The sequence below is a fragment of the Puma concolor genome, chromosome C1, assembly GCF_028749965.1.
Source record: "Puma concolor isolate L17-30 chromosome C1, mPumCon1.1.hap2, whole genome shotgun sequence".
Classification (NCBI taxonomy): Eukaryota; Metazoa; Chordata; class Mammalia; order Carnivora; family Felidae; genus Puma; species Puma concolor.
The window spans coordinates 180,449,524-180,469,026 of record NC_141674.1 but is presented as its reverse complement, the minus strand read 5'-3'; positions in this window follow the sequence as shown (position 1 = coordinate 180,469,026).

The window sequence follows — 19,503 nt, the reverse complement described above, 5'->3', positions numbered from 1 at the left end:
GCATACACAACAGATAGTCTGGCCCTTCATGCCTTATAGTTTTTCTTCTTTCCTTTATCTTCCCACGGCCTCAAAGCCTTAAATTACTCAGATTTGCATTTGATAGCCTGATTAAATCAGTTGAAATTCAGATTTGAAATGATGACAGATTAATAATGTCATTAATCGTCCCCAAAGAAGACTATAAAAGATCTCCAGTTAACACGAGTTAAGAAATGATGCTTTTCTCTGGCGTGACTCAAGGTGTTTTTCTCAATCCACAAGCTGCAGGCACTTCCTTTTTTCTATGACATACAGCAAGTAAACCCAAGAATAAAACACACAGAAGCATAATTTACCACACACTTGAACTCTTCCCCACTTTTTTGAGGGATTATGCATTTAAAGGAATTTAGTGAAAGAAAAAAAAAAAAAGAGTCCTCTTCTTAAGAGAAGAGAATAATTTGCAGAACAATAGGTTAACTGCCAATTGTGAGAAGAACAAGGGATGTTTCAGCATCCACACAATGAGCCCTCAGTTTAAGGTTCAGAATTTCTACCAAGTTAGATAGAAAAAATAAAATAATAGTGTGATAAACTGACAAGAGTAATCATACATTAACCCCATTCTTGTTTGAAACATGCTTTTTTGTAACCCTCATCATAAGAGCAAAGTCCCCGCCAAAAGTCCCAGAGTTTTTGAGGGGAAGGATATTTTTTATTTATATCCTTCATATTGCTAGTGTAAATTAAAGACGTATTAACTCAATAAGGTACTTGAAATCTTTTTTTTTTTAATTTTTAATGTTTATTTTTGGTAGAGAGTGTGTGAATGGAGGAGGGGCAGAGAGAGAGAGAGGGAGACACAGAATGTGAAGCAGGCTCCAGGCTCTCAGCTGCCAGCACAGAGCCCGACGCAGGGCTCGAACTCACGAACCATGAGATCATGACCTGAACGAAAGTTGGACGCTCAACGAACAGAGCCGCCTAGGCGCCCCTAGAATTCTTGATAATAGTCTTGAAAAGTGTCAAGCTTATATGATATTAGGTAATTGCTTTTATGATTCACTGGTGGGGTATCTGAAGTTCTAGGGGAAAGTTTGTCTGTTTTCCCCAAAAGCAAGATAATTATAACTATCACATAAGGCTGCTTGATAATTAAATGAGTTAATATATGTAGAGCACCTAGAATCATAATAGACACAGAAAGTCTCTATATAAATAATATTAATTATGACCCTGCCAACCAGGGAATTCATCTTTGACATTTCCTTCTTTTTTTATTCCACGAATCTAGCTAATAACATGGCATAAGCGAGTAAAAGCCTTGTATTTCTTACCACTGCCTAGGTTCATTTCCTGTCCTCTCTTTACTATAAGCTCTGTTCACTTTTTGCCTTTAATATTAGGCACCACACTTCACCAAGGAATCTATGTTGCATAACACTTCCAAGCCGGTGGTATTGATGACATCTTACATGATGCCATCATCACTTTTAAAACTGAGAATGGCTCTTTATTTTCAGTGGAACCAGTTGTGTCCTTTTCCCTGGCTTTTAAATTCATTCGAATTTGATCCTAGGATACCTATCAACCCTGAGCTCTTACTACTCCTGCTTTTCACATGCAAATAACTGGACACTCTACTCAAGCTGGCTTAAGAATATTAAATGTATAAACTGAACAAAAGCTTGTCAATAGGCTGGACTCAGAGACTGTAGGTGCAATAAATGGTTCAAGTTCTTTCTCTCTTTCACAATGCTGGACTTACCCCAAGGCTAGTTGCTCCCAAGTGAGTAGAATGGCCTCATGCCTCCATGTTCCTTTCATTCCCCAAGGTGGCCAACACATTTGCCTTGCCTTGCCCTGGTAAGGCAAGAAAAGTGGGATTACTGTGACTTGCTTCTAGTATCAGCTGGGGTAGAATCAATATCGGTGATTCAACCACGGAATCTATTAGAGGTGCTAAATTTAGTTGAAACTCACTAAATTCATTTTGATTGATCAATGCTTAAAAATCCGTTTATATTGCCAATTTATAAAGTGGAAAAGAACCGATAAGAGTTATTGAGGTCTGGGATTGACCCATCACGCTTTCATATGCTATACGAAATATCAGATTATTTTGGGAGATACAGATGTGGGATTTAGTCCAAGAGTGACCATTCACTAGCAGTGTGAACTTGAGAGAGTTCTTTACCCTCAATAACTCTCGGTTTTTTCAGTTGTAAAGGGAGCGTGAATACAGAACATACTTAATAAGATGGTTTTCATACCAAATAAGAAATGAAGTGCTTCATCCAGTGTGTGCTACATAATAAGCTCATGATAAGTCTTGGTTATCTTTTCCAAGATAAATGAATTATAGCCAATTAAGGCAAATGTTGCAGAAATACATTCTAAATTAAGTGGAAATCTAGATGATAAAAATATTACTTAATTTGATTCAATATTGTAAAAATAATCAGTTAACAGGGGATTTCCTGGTGGGAAACACTGAGAAACTCAGTATACTATGTGTAAAAGAATGATTTGCAATGGGTAACGTTGCAATTGTTTGTTTAAAATTAGTGATTCTAATAATAACAAACATTTATGTAGTCACAGGAATTTCAGAGTTTATCATGCAACTGATTAAGCAAGGAGTTTTTTTTTTCCCACAGGTAGTTCAAAAGAAGATACCAGATGAGCACTGTTTATTCAGGCATTCTGTATTATGGGTCTAAATGCATGCATTTCTAGTATATCCACGCAGCCTACTGTTATTCATGGGTCGACAATTTAGATTTAGTCAACCTGAAGCACTGATCAAAAAGAATGACCCCATTCTTCATGGCTTCCCAGCAATCCACCTGTAGGGTGCATTGCTTGAAGCTGAGATTCTGTTCATGCTGAAAGTGTTTCTTCTGGCCTCCCTGCTTGAACTCATCCTCTCCAATTCCAATTCAACAGCTCTTTGGGAATCCTGCTGTCATACTCTCTTTACCAATCTCCAGCCCAGCCGTGTTTCATTAATCATCATCCCAGAGCTGGCGAAGACATGGTGGATGGGAACCTTGTCCTTCATTTCTGTGCATTTGTTAGAGCTCATGGGCGATGCTGTTCAAGCAGATTGACTCAAAGCTTGCAGATATCATACTTTTAAAGGCATCGAAGAGCACTGACATTACTACGACTCAATAGAACTTTACTTTTCGGTGCAGCTTGGTATCTCTTTAAAATCGCTGCTCACAGGGGCACCTGGGTGGCTCAGTCGGTTGAGTGTCCAACTTTGGCTCAGGTCACGATCTCACAGTTTCTGAGTTCGAGCCCTCCATCGGCTCTGTGCTGACAGCTCCGAGCCTGGAGCCTGCTTTGGATTCTGCATCTCCCCTCTCTCTCTACCCCTCTCCTGTGTCTCTGTGTCTCTCAGTAATAAATAAACATAAAAAAACAAATAAATAAAAATTAAATCTACATTTAAAATTTTTTTAAATGGGGCCCCCAAAGGGCTCAGTTGGTTAGGCGACCAACTTTGGCTCAGGTCATGATCTTGCAGTTTGTGAGTTCGAGTCCCGCTTCAGGATGTGTGCTGACAGCTTAGAGCCTGGAGCCTGCTTGGGATTCTCTGTCTCCCCTCTCTCTGTCTCTCTGTCTCTTAATAATAAATAAACATTAAAAAAATAATTTAAAAAATCACTGCTCCCAAAAGGAAAAGTCCCCTCCATTTCCAACTCTGAGCGTGGATACAACAGTTTTGATGGTGTGTGAGACTCCTATGCAGCAAGCTAGTCCACAGTGCCTGCAGCTGGGTTTGTCGCCCATACAGAATTTTGCTCAATTTGGAAAAGTGCTGCAATTTCACCTTCTTAGACAAAGGTATTAAGAGAACAATCAAAATTTCCCATCTCTTTAAATACTGTCCTTGGGAAGTTAGTTAATCTTTTTATGCTATTGAGCTTCCTCTCTTTTTTGGGAAATGAAAGAAAATGTACAGTTTTAATAAAAAACTTGAAGTTGGAAGGGTCAGTGGTGAACATCCATCCTAATTTTTTTTTTTTTTTTTTTTTTTTACAGATGGGAAACCTGAAACCCAGAGCTGCTTGCTCAGCATTACTCTTTAATATTATTATCATAGCTCTGACTGTTACTGAGTATGCTTTGTTCTGGCAATCAAAGTAGGAAAAAGTCTTCGCATCAAAGTGTTCTTAAACAACGTGATTGTGAAGACAGACAAATACAGCTTATCTGTCTTCCATGGTGGGTGACAATAACAAAGGATACGTAAGACATTTTTTTCTTTTGAAAATCGACAAAAGACAAGAATGACAAAATTGCCAATAGTACGTAAGAACGTGAAAAATATGAAGTAAAAATTAAAATAGTACAAACGTATTGGAAAAGGCTGTCTCATGTGCATAGTCTTTCGACCTACGCTCGGCCCCTTGAATACCTTGGGCCTGGAACACTTCCTTACCAGGAGATAAAGAGTTCACACAGGGGGCACCTGGGTGGTTCAGGCGGTTAAGCTTCTGACTCTTGGTTTCGGCTCCGGTCATGAACTCACAGTTTGAGAGTTCAAGCCCTACATCTGGCTCTGTGCTGAGTACCGAACCTGCTTGGGATTCTCACTTTCTCTCCCTCTCTCTCTGCCCCTGCCACGTTCTCTCTCTCTCTCAAGATACATAAACTTAAAAAAACAAAAACAAAAACAAAAAGAGTTCACACAGCTTGTGTTGGATCTTGTTATAAGCTCAATGAGCAAGCTTTTTGTCTCTGCTAAAGGTGTTTGCATCATATGGCCCCCAGGCAACCCCACTGTTATATCTGTTCTCCCCAAGGGACAGGGTCCTTGTACTACAGCATAGAATTAGCATGCCTAGACTAATCCCTGCGTCCATCACCAGGAGAGACCCTTTGGGACTGATGCCCAGTACTGAAGCTGATTTTGTTCTGTCTCTTCTTCTAGGTAAGCAAAATATTGTCTCAACCAGTGCTTGACTGTACTGTAGTTTCCTTGGTGACTCTAATATAAAGAAACAAAGGGCAGAAGTGTTTACAGTTCTCCTCTCGGCTTGGTAACACATAAAACACGCATTCTGCTCACATAAAATATGATTTCCATTAGGTAACTATATTTGAAATAGAAACAAAATATTCAAACAAAAATTAGTTTAGCTAGTTTTGGTTTTTGGGTGTGGCGAGGTGCTGGGCTGGCATAGTTTATATCAGTGAGAAAGCAAATATTGTTATACCCTGCTTTTTACAGAGACCAGCGTGGGAAAGAGAAAGGATGAAACTCAGAAGACATGGTATATCATTTACCAGACTATTGGCAGTTGGAACAGAAAGCTTCATTCTTCCGGATAGTAACGTATAGGGAAATTTCTGGACACTGTCAGGGAGAACAAAGAGAAGAGAAGAGGCCAAAGCCTGAACTTACTTTTAAGTGATTTGCATTTCTGCTACATGAACATCTGCTATGTCCCCAAATACCAGTAAAGTCTGGCCAGGTTCAAATGTACATGAGCGGATATTGACGAAATCAAGGAAAAGTAACTGCCAATGTGAACGGTACAGGAGAAAGAAAAAAAATAGCCTCCGAAGGTGAGATACCAGGGAATTTGTCGATTAGCACAAGATAGCCCTAAAAACAAAAACAAACAAACAAAAGCTAGAATGAAAAAAAAAAAGTCTGACTCTTTGGGGCTGTTTCTTATTTTTAACACATTTTTGTTTTATCTTTTTTTTTTTTTCTTTTCTGTTTCAACCCATGCACTGAAATGCACTTTGGTAGATTCTGTCGACTGGCCCCATGCTGCCTATCCTTCCTCGACCATCTTACTTTAGCTTTGTTTGCTATTTATTGCTGTTATTCTTGGTGTTATAGTAGTTAAAGCACACATCTGACCATATCGTTCCACTCCTACTAAATACTTCCATACATCTTTCAAAATATTTTTTACAGAAACTATGATGCCATTATCACACCCACAAAATCAACAATGCTTTGTTAATACCATAGAAAATTATAGCCAATTCATGTTTTCCCATTTATCTCAAAAAAATGCCATTTGGAATTAGGATCCAAACAAAGATTACTCTTGTATTTGATTGTAACGTCTTCTAATCTTCTTTTAATCTAGAATAATCGTATGTATTCTTTTTTTAATTTTTTTCTCAATGCCTTTGAATTATTGAAGAAAAACCTGATACTTTGTCCCATAGAACAGCCTATGGCTGAATATGTATGGTTGCCTCATCGTGTTGTCATTTAACCTGTTTCTTTCACTCTGTATTTACTATAAATTGGAAGTTAGTCTAACTTTTTATTGCTTAGGTTTGGTTCAATTTCTTGGCAAGAATACTTTTATATTCTTGACAAGAATAATATTAGAAAAAATACTAATTCTATATGAATACTTCATATCGTATGACATCAGAAGGCATCTAATGTCTGGCGATATTACCAATCATTGCATTCAGAGGATGGAATCAAGCTTTATAAAAAGCACAAGCTTATCTCTTTAACCCTCTGCCCTTCACCATTCTTTCTTCTTCCTCTCAGGAATGTTGGCATGGTGTCTGAAGGTTCACTATACATCTTGTGATCAAAAAGACAAAACTCACAAGCAGATCAAGAAGATAAAAAAAAGGCATAGACACGTTATGGTAAAGACATAGGAATTCCGTGGCCAGTCTAATTCTTGATTTATTGTTGAGTGAAAAAAAAATGAATCTCCCATTGAAGCTGTTGTTGCTTGAAATTTCTGCCATTTGCAACTATATGCGACATTGATTCACCTCTTTTTCACATCGTCCCTCAGCAATACTAGTTCTGTATGCACTAGGAACGCTCTCCTGGTTATTTAGAGCCAGCACCTGCTCTGATTAGCAAGTGGCCACATCCATACTCGTCTCTTCACTGAGATTTCAAACGCATGCCCTGTGCTTTGCTTTAACTTTAAAAATGTGAATCTTAAGGGTACCTACTTCTTAGTTTTATTGTGAGAACTACATTAATTCAAGTACATTACCGGAGATAAACCATAGCGTCTGGTATACAGTAAGTAGACTTCCTCTTCCCATTACTTCTTCAGATCATTAAAACAAGCATCAGCGTGAGGTAGCAACTGACATTTAGTATCACCCAGGAACCGCACAACTATATTTGTCATCGATTATTCCTTAATCATCTGAGGCACTCTCTTTCCAAGCTGTTACTACCCAAACCTTTACATAGGAATTATTTGCTCGTGAAGAGAAAAACCATTGTCATGCAGAACTGGACACAAAAAATAATAGTAAATTATGTGTTAGTATCAAGATAGAAGTCTAAAAAATGGGGACGGGGAACCTATTACAGGTAGCTCAATAAATACAAGTTACCAACATCTAAGTTTCTGTTTATTCACTCTAAATTTGTATATTAAAAGGAAGGCCACACCAAACATGTGGGGGAAGCTACGGCAGAGGTTGATCAGCTAGCTGAGAATGATGAGTTTATCAACCTGGTGAGATATATTTAAGATAAAATAATTTTCTGAGCAACATCTCAAGTCGACCAAAAGCTGGTAAATCAGTAAGGCAGATTTGATTTTCCTAAAAAAATAAAAGACTCTGTCTTGGCCACAAAAAAGTAGATCTGGGTCAAGTCCACAGTGGAAATACAGTTTTGGGGCCAGTAAAACATCTTGCTGGTTCAGGGAATCAGAGCAAAAGGGCTTTGAAAGGTAAGTGTTTAGACGTCTGAGGTGTTTGAAACACTTATGAATGAACTCCAGGGGTGCCCTCACTCGGAAAATTAGATCGTCCTATAATCAGAGAGCATAAAAAAGTTACAATAGGAATTTGACTTCCCACACGATGGAGTAAAGAGGTTGACAAATCCACTTGCTACCAAGCAACTAGAAAGCAGGACAAAATGTTCAAAGCCAACAATTTTATCAGCATTCGGGAATTTGACCAAAGGTCTATAACTCAGCAGTGTTTATTAATGAAACAAACACATTTATTAATGTGGACTTCGGGTAAGAACAGCGCAGGTGTGTGGCCCTCTCAGCCGTAGCTCCTTCCCTTTCTCCCTACTCGCAGCCTGATCAGGTTCAGTCATCGTGGTACTTCAGCCAGGGCATGGCCATGGCAAGCGGTGAAAACCAGCCGCTTTGCCATTGCTGCTGCCCTAAGACACTTCTTTGATTGCAGTGTAGTCGAAGTGTTGGTTCAATAGCAAGAACACAGGCAGAACCAACAGATGAACCGGGGATTTAACAGAGACTTCCAGAGGTGAGACAGCCACACATCCAGGAGCCACCAAAGACTACACACATGTGCCGAAGTGGCAAGCGTGGACACGGGCCATCTACACTTCCTAGGTCCACAGGACTGGCCGGACCAAATGACACTCAGAAGAGTCACAACAGCCCAGCAGAACATAAGAAGTGGGGAAGATTTTAAAATGACCTGAAGTTTGAATGTATCCTTCAGCCCACGCCCAAATCCATCATGCAAGGGTTGACGCTTTACTGGCTTAAATTCTTTGAGCACCAATTTTGACTCACCTTCAGATGATCTCTAATCTATGCCAACAAAGGAACCGTGACTTAAAAATAAAACCAACCAAAAATTTGAGCAGAGATCAGTGACCTTGCATTTCCAGGGAGACATGCTACACTTACACAGGCAAGTTTATAAACAAACAAACAACAACCCAGTTCGGGGTTAGGGGAGAGCCAAATGTAGAATTGTTAATATAGGGGCGCCTGGGTGGCTCAGTCGGTTAAGCGGTTAAGCTGAAGCGTCCAACTTCAGGTCCTGTCATGACCTCACAGTTCGTGAGTTGGAGCCCCGAGTCCGGCTCTGTGCTGACAGCTCAGAGCCTGGAGTCTGCTTCCGATTCTGTGTCTCCCTCTCCCTCTGCCCCCTGCCTTGCTCACACTCTGTCTCTGTCTCTCAAAAAGTGAATAAACGTTAACAAACAAACAAAAAAAGAATTGTTAATATATTTTCAAAAACATCCAGTATTCAACTAAAAATCAGTAGACATTGCAAAGAAACAAGAAAGTACGACCCAACCATAGAAAGAAGAATGCCCCAAGGTGTTAAATTCAGAAAGACTTCAAAGGAGTTACTATAAATGGATTGAAACAATAATAAGAGCCATGTTTTGTTTTGTTTTTTAATTTTCTTTTTACATTCATTTATTTTTGAGAAACAGAGTGAGACAAAGCATGAGCGGGGAGGGGCAGAGAGGCAAGGTGACACAGCATCTGGGGCAGGCTCCAGGCTCTGAGCAAGCCATCAGCACAGAGCCTGATGCAGGGCTCGAACCCACAAACTGTGAGATCATGACCTGAGCCGAAGTCAGACACTCAACCGCCTAAGCCACCCAAGTGCCCCAAATAAGAGCCATGCTTAAAGAAAAGCATGGCAACAATGTTGTAGTGAATGGATAATTTCAAAAAAAGATTAAAAATTATTTTTAAACAGGATCAAATGAAAATTGTGGAGTTGAAAAGTGCAACAAATAAAATGCAAATTCACTTGAAGGGCTCAATAGCAGCTATGAGAAGGCAAGAAATAATTAATTAACTTGAAAATAAAACAATAGAAATGATTCAATCTGAAGAACGGGGGGAGAGGGGAATTGAATAAAAGCAAACAGTCTTATAAATCTGGGGAATGATATCAGTTCTACCAACACATGAGTGATAGGAGAAGAAGAAAAAGAGACAGTGAAAAATGTCAAAAGATATATTTGAAGAAATAATAGCTGAAAGCCTCCCAAATATGATTTTTTTCAAAAGACAATCTACCTAACAAAAAAACTGTAGAAAAACTAAAATAAAATCCAAGCGCAGTAAAGATAAACAGATTCACACTGGGACACATAGTCGAACCGTCAGGAAACAAAGACCAAAAGGAAATTTTGAAAACAGCAAGAGAGAAATGATTCATTCACATATTAAATGTACAGGAGAACAACATTAAGAATAAAGGCTGACTTCTCTCAAAAACTGGTGGCCAGAAGCAATGGGTTGGCAATTCAAAACCCTTAAAAACAAAACCGAGAACGATCTACCAAGAACTATCTATCCATTTTAAAATGCAAGTCTAGGAGCACCTGGGTGGCTCAGTTTGTTAAGCATCCAACTCTTGATTTCGGCTCAGGTCATGATCTCAAGGTTTGTGAGATCTAGCCCTGCGTTAGGCGGCTCTCAGCTCCATGCGGACCCTGCTTGGGATTCTCTTACTCCGTCTCTCTCTCTGCCCCTCTCCCACTCATGCTCTCCCTTTCTCTCAAAATAAGTAAATAAACATTTAAAAAAATAAAATGCAAGCCAAATAAAAACTTTTTTTAAAAAAGCCTAAAGAATGTATTATTACCAGACTTGCCTTACAAGAAATTCTGAAAAAATAAATAAATAAACACTTCAGACTAAGAGAAAGTGACATTAGACGTTAAATCAAATCTGCAGGAAGAAATGAAAAACACTGCAAATATTAAATATATGAGTAAAAATGCCATAAAGGACTATTGACTAGTTCTCATTTCTTTTCATAACTCTTTTTATCTGACGTGATTGTACAAAGCCATTGTTATAACATGGTGTTGTTGGATTTATAATATATATAGATATAATATATATGGCAATAATTACAATATATATGGCAATATATATGGCAATATTGTTTTACTCTTCCTTTTTCCTTCCATCTTTCCCTTTTATTTCTTTCCTGTCTGTATCTTTTCCCTTTCTCCCTTTCTTCCTCCTCTCCCCTTTGTGTTATTATTGCCATATATACTGTTGGTGTGTCTGTGACTTTACTTATGAATTTTTACCTAGAAAATACAATAAAATATACAGTAAAAGGTTTTTTTTAAGTTTTTTAAATGTTTATTTATTTTTGAGAGAGAGAGACGGAGACAGAGTGCAAGTGGAGGAGGGGCAGAGAGAGAGATACACACACAGAATCTGAAGCAAACAGGTTCCAGGCTCTGAGCTGTCAGCACAGAGCCCAGTGTGGGACATGAACTCACCAACTGTGAGATCATGACTTGAGCCAAGGTCAGACGCTTAACCAACTGAGCCACCCAGGCGCCCCTATACAGTAAAAGATTTTTTTAAAAACCTAGAGTTAATAAGACAGTTTAATGACATTGATGGCAACATGATGAGAATGCAAAATTAATAATATTCTTATACATATACAATAAACAACTAAAATATTATATTAAAATATATTAAAATAACCTTCACAATAGCAATAAAAATGTACGGTATCCTTGAAAGAAATCTGGAAAACTGCAGAAGTCTTTACGGAGGAAATTATAAATCTTTCCTGAAGGTCATAGATGAAGCTCAAGTATATAAGGAGATACACATGCCTGTGTGTGGCTTGAAAGACTCAATGTTATGTACATGGCAAATTTTCCCAAATTAATTATAAATTCAATATAAGTCCGATCAAAATACCAGCAGCTGTTTTATGGAACTTGACAATTTGATCCTAATTTTAATAGGAAATATAAGAGACAAAAATATACAGGACAATATTAACAGGAAAAAATTGTTAGAGAATGTGCAAGAACATACATTCGGGCTTGTGATAAAGGTATAATAATTTGGGGTACAGTAACTTCACAGACATGTCTAAATACCCCAGGGGAACAGTATCTAGAGAAGCAGACCCACACCTCATTTGGAGATTTGTCCACGGAAGAAGTCATATTGCAAATCAGTAGGGAATGAATGGTTGATTCTGTAAATCAGATGATGGATTGCTCATTTGGTAAAAAAAAATAGATTTCCATCTCAAATTTCGTATAAAATGAAATATAGAAAAACAAAACTGTAAATTATTTTTAAAAGAATAGCAGAAAATATATTTGGGGGATGTTTTCTCTTGGAAAACATCTGAAACGTGATTACTTTTTAAAAAGAATCCTATGTAAAAGACAGCAGTAGTAACGTAAAAAAGCAAGTAGTGGACTGAAAGATAATTTCAATGAATGTAACTGCCAACAATATACGGAATATACAAAAAGCATTTAGATATCATTAAAGAACAGTCAAATAGAAATTATGTGTATAATGTATAAACAATTCACATAAGTGAAAACCCAAATGGTCAGCTGACACATGAATACTGGTTTTGCCTCATTATTATTCAAGGGAATGAAAAAATTTTTTTTTATTTTTTTTCAAGGGAATGAAAATTTTGAGGAAAATGAAATAGAATTAAACAGATACCAGATTCACTAATGTGTGTACATAAATATAAATAATATAAATAATATAAATAAATATATATATATATATATCATAGGGGAAAATGTGGAACAATGGGAACCCTCATATTCTGCTAATGTGACAATATATCAGCTTAATTATTTGCAAAGCCATTTCTATCAATTTTTCCTTTAAAATAAATTTATAAAAATTATTAAATACACAAAAGTAGGGAGAATAGTATGATTAATTTCCATGTACACTTTACTCAACATCCATGATGATCAACATTATTCTAAAGTATGTCATCTAGAATGTGCCAGTCTCCCCACTCTTCCTAGGTTTTGCTTGTTTGTTTGCTAGATTATTTTAATTTATTTTATTTTATTTTATTTTATTTTATTTTATTTTATTTTAAAGTTCATTTATGTATTTTTGAGAAAGAGAGTGCGAGAGGGGAGAGACAGAGAGAGGGAAAGAGGATCCCAAGCCGGCTCTGAAGTAACAACTCAGTCCCACAATCTGTGAGATCATGACCTGAGCCAAAATTAAGAGTCAGATGCTTAACTGACTAAGCCACCCAGGCACCCTGCTGGATTATTTTAATTTTTTTAAATGTTTATTTATTTCTGAGACAGAGAGAGACAGAGCATGAGTGGAGGAGGAGCAGAGAGAGGGAGACAGAATCAGAAGCAGGCTCCAGGTTCTGAGCTGTCAGCACAGAGCCCCAAGCATTTAAGGCACTTGATGAATTTTAATCCATTCATGGCTGGAAGTACTAGGCTGAATATGAGCCATGGTGGTTGAGGCATGTCCAAACAAAGTAATGATAATTGATACCCCATTTCATGGTATATCTATTGATTCAACAGTTAAATCTAAATTATTCCTGAAAAAAATAAAAACAAAGTCAACCACATAAGTGACCTATGAGATTTAAGAAAACTGGGGTAAATATGAGAATAGCCTCTTAAATTTTTGTCTTCATTTAGAATGAACATAAGAACAACTCACCAAACAGATCAAGAAATGGAAGATATTCACCAATAAAAGATATTCTAATGAGTTATTTTTGGAGGGATAAACAATCCAGACTGGGATTTGCTTTATAAAGACTAGAGAATTACTTGCCCAAACATTGAAAATGCTGAGCTCTAAACAAGCCGAACAAAACAATTGAGCACATGTCTTAACCAGATGCCTACCTTGATTATTTTTATGAACAGCAATTCTGCTGCCCAGTTTTTATGTGCAGTTTTATTTTACATATGCACACAAGAGAGAAAAAGAAATGAGGGAAAGTTCAACATTAACCATATTTAGCCTTCCCTAAGGGCATAACATATTCACCAGTTCAATCACAAATTGTTCTATAGAAAACTTGATGAATCATTGTAGCTGTTCAGCACGTCATTTTGTATTGAAAGCTGATATGAAAGATGATAAAGCCCATAAGGGTATTATCCCCAGTTCCTGAATAAAGGGAAACAAAATAAAAAGTCATTACCCCACCATCATCAACAACAACAAAATGAATCAGGCCAAAGATGCTTATATTACTAAATATAAGCATCCAGAATATCTAGCATGTAAGTCCAAGCTAAATTTGAAAACATTTACATGACATGCACTCCTGTAGGCTCCATGTGACCAGACAATAATGCTTGTCTTTGTCTTTAAACTGTAAAATCAACAAGTCATATCAATCATGACATCACTGAATCAGCCACCTGTATTGATCATGAATATGGTCAGGCGCTTGACCTCTTTTTCTGTATCGTAATCCATTGCATCAGGAACAGAGACCCTTTGCTAAAAGTGAGTTTCCAACACTGGCAGTCTTTGCTGACAAGCAGTTGCCAATACCATGCTGATTCGAAAATGACAAATGACCTGGCCAAATCTACCTCAGAGGTGACTGAGTTTTTGGCACCCCAAAAAACATCCCCTAATGGGTGATTCACGAGGTCTGTAAGATCCTCAGCAAAGTTCTTCTCAGAGATGTAGCAGACAACTGTATTTTTTATATCTTAGTAGAAACGAAAGTTTGATAAAGAGATGAACAGGGTGAAGGGAAGACTTGCCCGTGTTCTGAAACATAGATGTGATTTTTTTCACATCGCTATTTTTGAAGGATAACATACCAAACACAAGTATGGAGGTTGCAAATGCAGTTTTTCAAACGTTCACAAACAGAACATATCCTTGAAATCAGCACTTGGAATAAAAAATGGAAAAATACCAGCATGCCAGAAAGTCTTCTTTTCCTCCTCTCCAGTCACTGACTACACAACCCCATACCCAACAGGATAGATTATCTTCTCCTCTATTTGTACAGGATATAAGTGAAATCATATGGTACCGGTTCTTGTGTGGGACTTCTTTCCCTCAACATTTCTACGTCTGTCTTTTCTACACCTCTTATCCATGTACATCTTAACAGATGTGGGTTTTTTTCTTCTGAATTTCATCAGATACTTCCAAATGAGGTCATGCTAATGTGCACTCTCTAAAATAAAATATAATCAAGGTATATAGGACCTCAAAAATATTCATTTTGCCGCATCTGTTGGCAAACTCAAGGGAATTACTCCAGTTTCTTAGATCCAAAAGAAGTCACCAGAACAAAGATTCTGCTATGTAGGAATGCTATCGGTAAAAGTGCTGACAACTGACCAGTAAATAAATCCAATGTGTACCCTTCAAAAGTGAATAGTATAGTATAACTATATATACAAAAGTGACTGAATAGTATAACTAAATAATAATTATGGGTAATTTTAAGGGTTTTATTTACAAGTCCTCGAGCTCTGAAATGAAACATTTTGTACTTGGGAAGCACTTTGAAACATTCAAAGTACTTCTCATTAATTTCTATAAAAAAAAAAAAACAGCAACAACAAGACTCACACTGTTTTGCAGATGAATCAATGGATATTTAAATATGCAAGTAGTTTTTCAACCTTATATAACCACTAGATAAAAAATAAACTTAAAACTTTGATCTGTCTCCAAAACATATATTATGAGAATAAAGTCATTCTTCAGTTAAGCAAAATGGTGAGGAATGGAGAACGGATGAGCTCAGGAAGTTTTCCTCCAAATATGCATTAAAGACATTTATGTAACCTTCTACTTAGCACCAAATACCATTTTCTTTCTTTCAGCAACCTTGCCTCAATTTTAAAATTTTAAATCCTTATAGTTCCTGGCAAATTGCTGGCTTAAAACTGCAAAAAAATAACTTGTCTTAAACTGTAAGTTGTCGCCATATTTTGGACATATTAATATTTGTGAACTTTTTCTCAGACTTCTTTGTAACCAATGAAGTTCTTTATTCATTCCTTTATTCTTTCAACACTTAGATAATATGTATTGATCAATTAATAGTTAAAAGTCACTGTGTTAAAAGTAGTGTGTAATAAAAATAAATCCTTTGTGTATGTCTGTCCCTCTCTCTCTCTCTCTCTCTCTCTCTCACACCATATATACATATACATATATATATACATATATACATATACGTATACATATATATACATATAAACATATACGTATACATATATATACATATATATACATATGCATGTACATATACATACATATACATATGCATGTACATATACATACATATACATATATATATATACACACACATACATATATATATATATATATATATACACACACATACATCACATCTGCTTTATCCATTCCCCTATCAATGGACACTTATGAAAATTCCATATATTGGCTATTGTAAATGTGCTTCAATAAATATGAGTGTATACATATCTTTTTGAATTAGTCTTTTCATTTTCTTTGGGTAAATGTCCAGCATTGGAATTACTGGATCACATAGTAATTTTTATTTTTTTTAAGTTTATTTATTTATTTTGAGAGAGAGAGAGCACAAGCAGGGGGAGGGGCAGAAAGAGAGCAGAAGAGAGAGAATCCCAAGCAGGCTCTGCACTGTCAGCATGGAGTCCAATGGGGGCTCAAACTCAGAAATCACAAGATCATGACCTGAGCCAAAAACAAGAATCCGATGCTTAACCAACTGAACCACCCGGGTGCCCCTCTATTTTTTTTATTTTTTTGAGGAACATCCATACTGTTTTCCACAGTGGCTGCACCAGTTTGCTTTCCCACCAGCAATGCATGAGGGTTCGCTTTTATGTTTACTGATTGATATATTTCCTTCTCTCCTTTCTTCTTTCTTTCTTCCTTTCTTTCTTTCTTCCTTTCTTCCTTTCTTTCCTCTTTCTTTCTCTCTTTTTCTTTCTTCCTTTTTCTTTCTTTTTCTTTCTTTTCCTCTTTCTTTCTTTCTTTCTTCTCTTTCTTTCTTTGCTTCCTTCCAGAAAAGTTTTATCCAAAAGCCATTATGTGGAACCAAACAAGGTGGACATTAATATGGGGCAGTAGGCAGTAATGGTACAGGCTGAAGGTGTTGGAGCCTGAGCAGAGCTGAAAATGGGTGCATGTGCAGGCGGAGGTAGGGGTGACACTGGTGACAAAAGATGGTTCGCATACAGAGAGGAGTCTTATAATAAGTGAATACATTAAAAATGATTTTCACTGTTCAGTGAGGGAGTTACGAGTACAGGAAACTAGAAAACTCGAATAAAGATGGTAGTGGTGGATTGTAGTTGGAAATATTGGTATTAATACATGATTTTTAACATATATATCAAAAGACAAAAACAAAATATAGATAAATAGATGTCCCAGTAGAAGACCCTTAGCAGTGACCCACCTTCTTCACAAAGCATTGAGTACACGTGGAGCCCAGATCTTGGTTTCCAAAAATGTTCTCCACGAACAGGAACTAAGGCTTCACCAGAAAATTGCTGATTACAAGGCGAGGGCAGGGAATAGCTCAGGGAATAAGAGGATAACTCTGGAGCATATAATTATACAAAAGATATTGAAGGGCTCAGACACTAATGTAATATATCAAAAGAACTCAGAAGCCAACTGGAAGAAGTTTCTTCCAGCCAACCAGTTTCTTCTAGTTTAATCTAGAGTGACTGAGTATCAAAAGAATTAATGATACCAACACATTATAATCCATTGAGCGGAACAGGAATCTACAAGTGCATAGAGATATAAGTAAACAAATAAATAAATGGAAAGAAACCAAAGGTTTCCCTTATAGTGTGACGTCAACAAGTAAAAATGGAATGAAATTTTGTAATTACTATTTGGCAACTCCCATAGCTACAATTATTTTAGTCAATAAAACAGATGCTAAAACTAGTGTGTAAAAGATTGAGAAGAGACAGAAAACATACATTTTCTTGGGGCGCCTCAGTGGCTCAGTCGGTTGAGCGTTCAACTCTGACTTAGGTGATGATCTCATGGTTTGTGGATTCGAGCCCCACATCGGGCTCTGTGCAGACAGCTCAGAGCCTGGAGCCTGCTTTGGATTCTGTGTCTCCCTCTCTCTCTGCCCCTCCCCTGCTCATGTTCTCTCTCTCTCTCTCTCTCTCTCTCTCTCTCTCAAAAATAAACATTTAAAAAAAATTTAAGAAAAAAATACATTGTCTCAAAGTACCTCCCCAGAAAATACTAATTACCCATTTTAAAGTTTACCTTTACAGTGGACAAACTTAGAAAATACCACTTAATTTTGTGATGAAAATTAACATTACCAGTAATGGGAAGCATCAAAAGCATGTACCACTTCACAGAATTCATTAATGAGGATACGGCATCACGTCTATGGTTTTCTTGCAAGGTATCACCTTATTCCAAATTGGGGGAAAATAGACATTCGAACGTGAGGTCAATTCTGCAAAATAACTGACGTACAGCCTTTGTTAAGAGCCAAGGTCATGAAAGTCAAGGAAATCCTGAAGAACTGTCTCAAACTGAAGGAAATGAAAGACATAAAACTGAGTGCAACATGCGATTCTCAACTGGATCCTATTACTATAAAAGACATCATCGGGAAAATTGGCCAAACTTGAACAGGGTCCTTGTATTTGATATTAGTAACGGTTTAATGTTCATTTCCTGGCTTGGATGGTTGTGTTGTGGTTATGAAGGAAAATGTCCCTGTGTGTAGGAAATGTACTGTAACTTAACCTCAAATTCTTCGGGGGGACAAAATTAATACTGTACTTTCAACTTTCCTAATGTTTGAACCTGTTTCAAAATACAATAATGGAAACGAGGAGGGGATATTAGTGTTTAATGGGTTTAGACTTTCAGTTTTATGAGATGAAAAAGTTCTAGAGATCTGTTGTACAGCAATGTGAATATACTTAACACATCGGAACTGCAAATTTAATAATGACTAAAATGGTAAATTTAATATTCTTGGGTTTTTTTTCTCAATTACAAAAATGGAAATGAATCAACAAACAACAAAAAAGAGGACTATTGTCTAAGGGATGAGTTCTCGATCCTGAACCGTGTAGTGTTCAGTAAATACAGATGCCCGAATTCCAACACTATAGATTATGACTCAGAACATCTGGATTATGGTTTGGGAATTTTCACTTGTGTCAGGGATGTGAAAGCGCTGATCACACTCCCCTACTTGCAAGTGAGTAACAAGAGCTACACTAGAATTGAAAAAGCACTTGACCCAGTTTAGAGTGTTCCACTTACTAGTTTTATAACCTTGAACAAATCACGTGAACACACTCATCTTTAAAGCACTCGTCTCTAAAATGGGGATAATAATTCCTGTCTCATAATATTACTGAGCTCCCCACAGGAGATAATGTAGACAAAAGCACGGCAGAAACAAAAGGCAATGTTACAATGCAAGAAATTAATGAGCAAATTTCTCTACAATAAAAAGTGTTGCATAAGGGACGATAACTATCATGTCTCTCAAGTGCAGCAACACTCAAGTGAGCATCCCGCAACCTCAGATGATACACCTGAGTGACTCTTGGCTTTGGAGCGCATAGATTTAAAAGCTAGCAAGCAAATTACTGAGAGAAACTCTCACAGTCTCTGGGACCGTGAGATGAAAATGAAATCCCATTAGGAAGCTAAAAGCTGATGACTTTTTTCATCTCAGGGGACCCTCTGTTTGGACTTTTTTGTGGGATCTCACACTAGGGAAAAAAACAACAAAAAGAGAGTATATGGAATACTACACAAGTCTGGCTTCTCACAATCTTTAGCCAAGATGGCTTCCACTTGGTTTCCCAAGTAATCTGATGTCTAGAAACTGCTGGCGAGCAATGGGAAGGATGTTGCTTGTCCTCGTGCCGTTGCTGGCATGGTGGTGCCTTCGGAGACTACACTCATGGACTTTATAGATCAGAGAGACTTGAGGTCAGATTCCAGC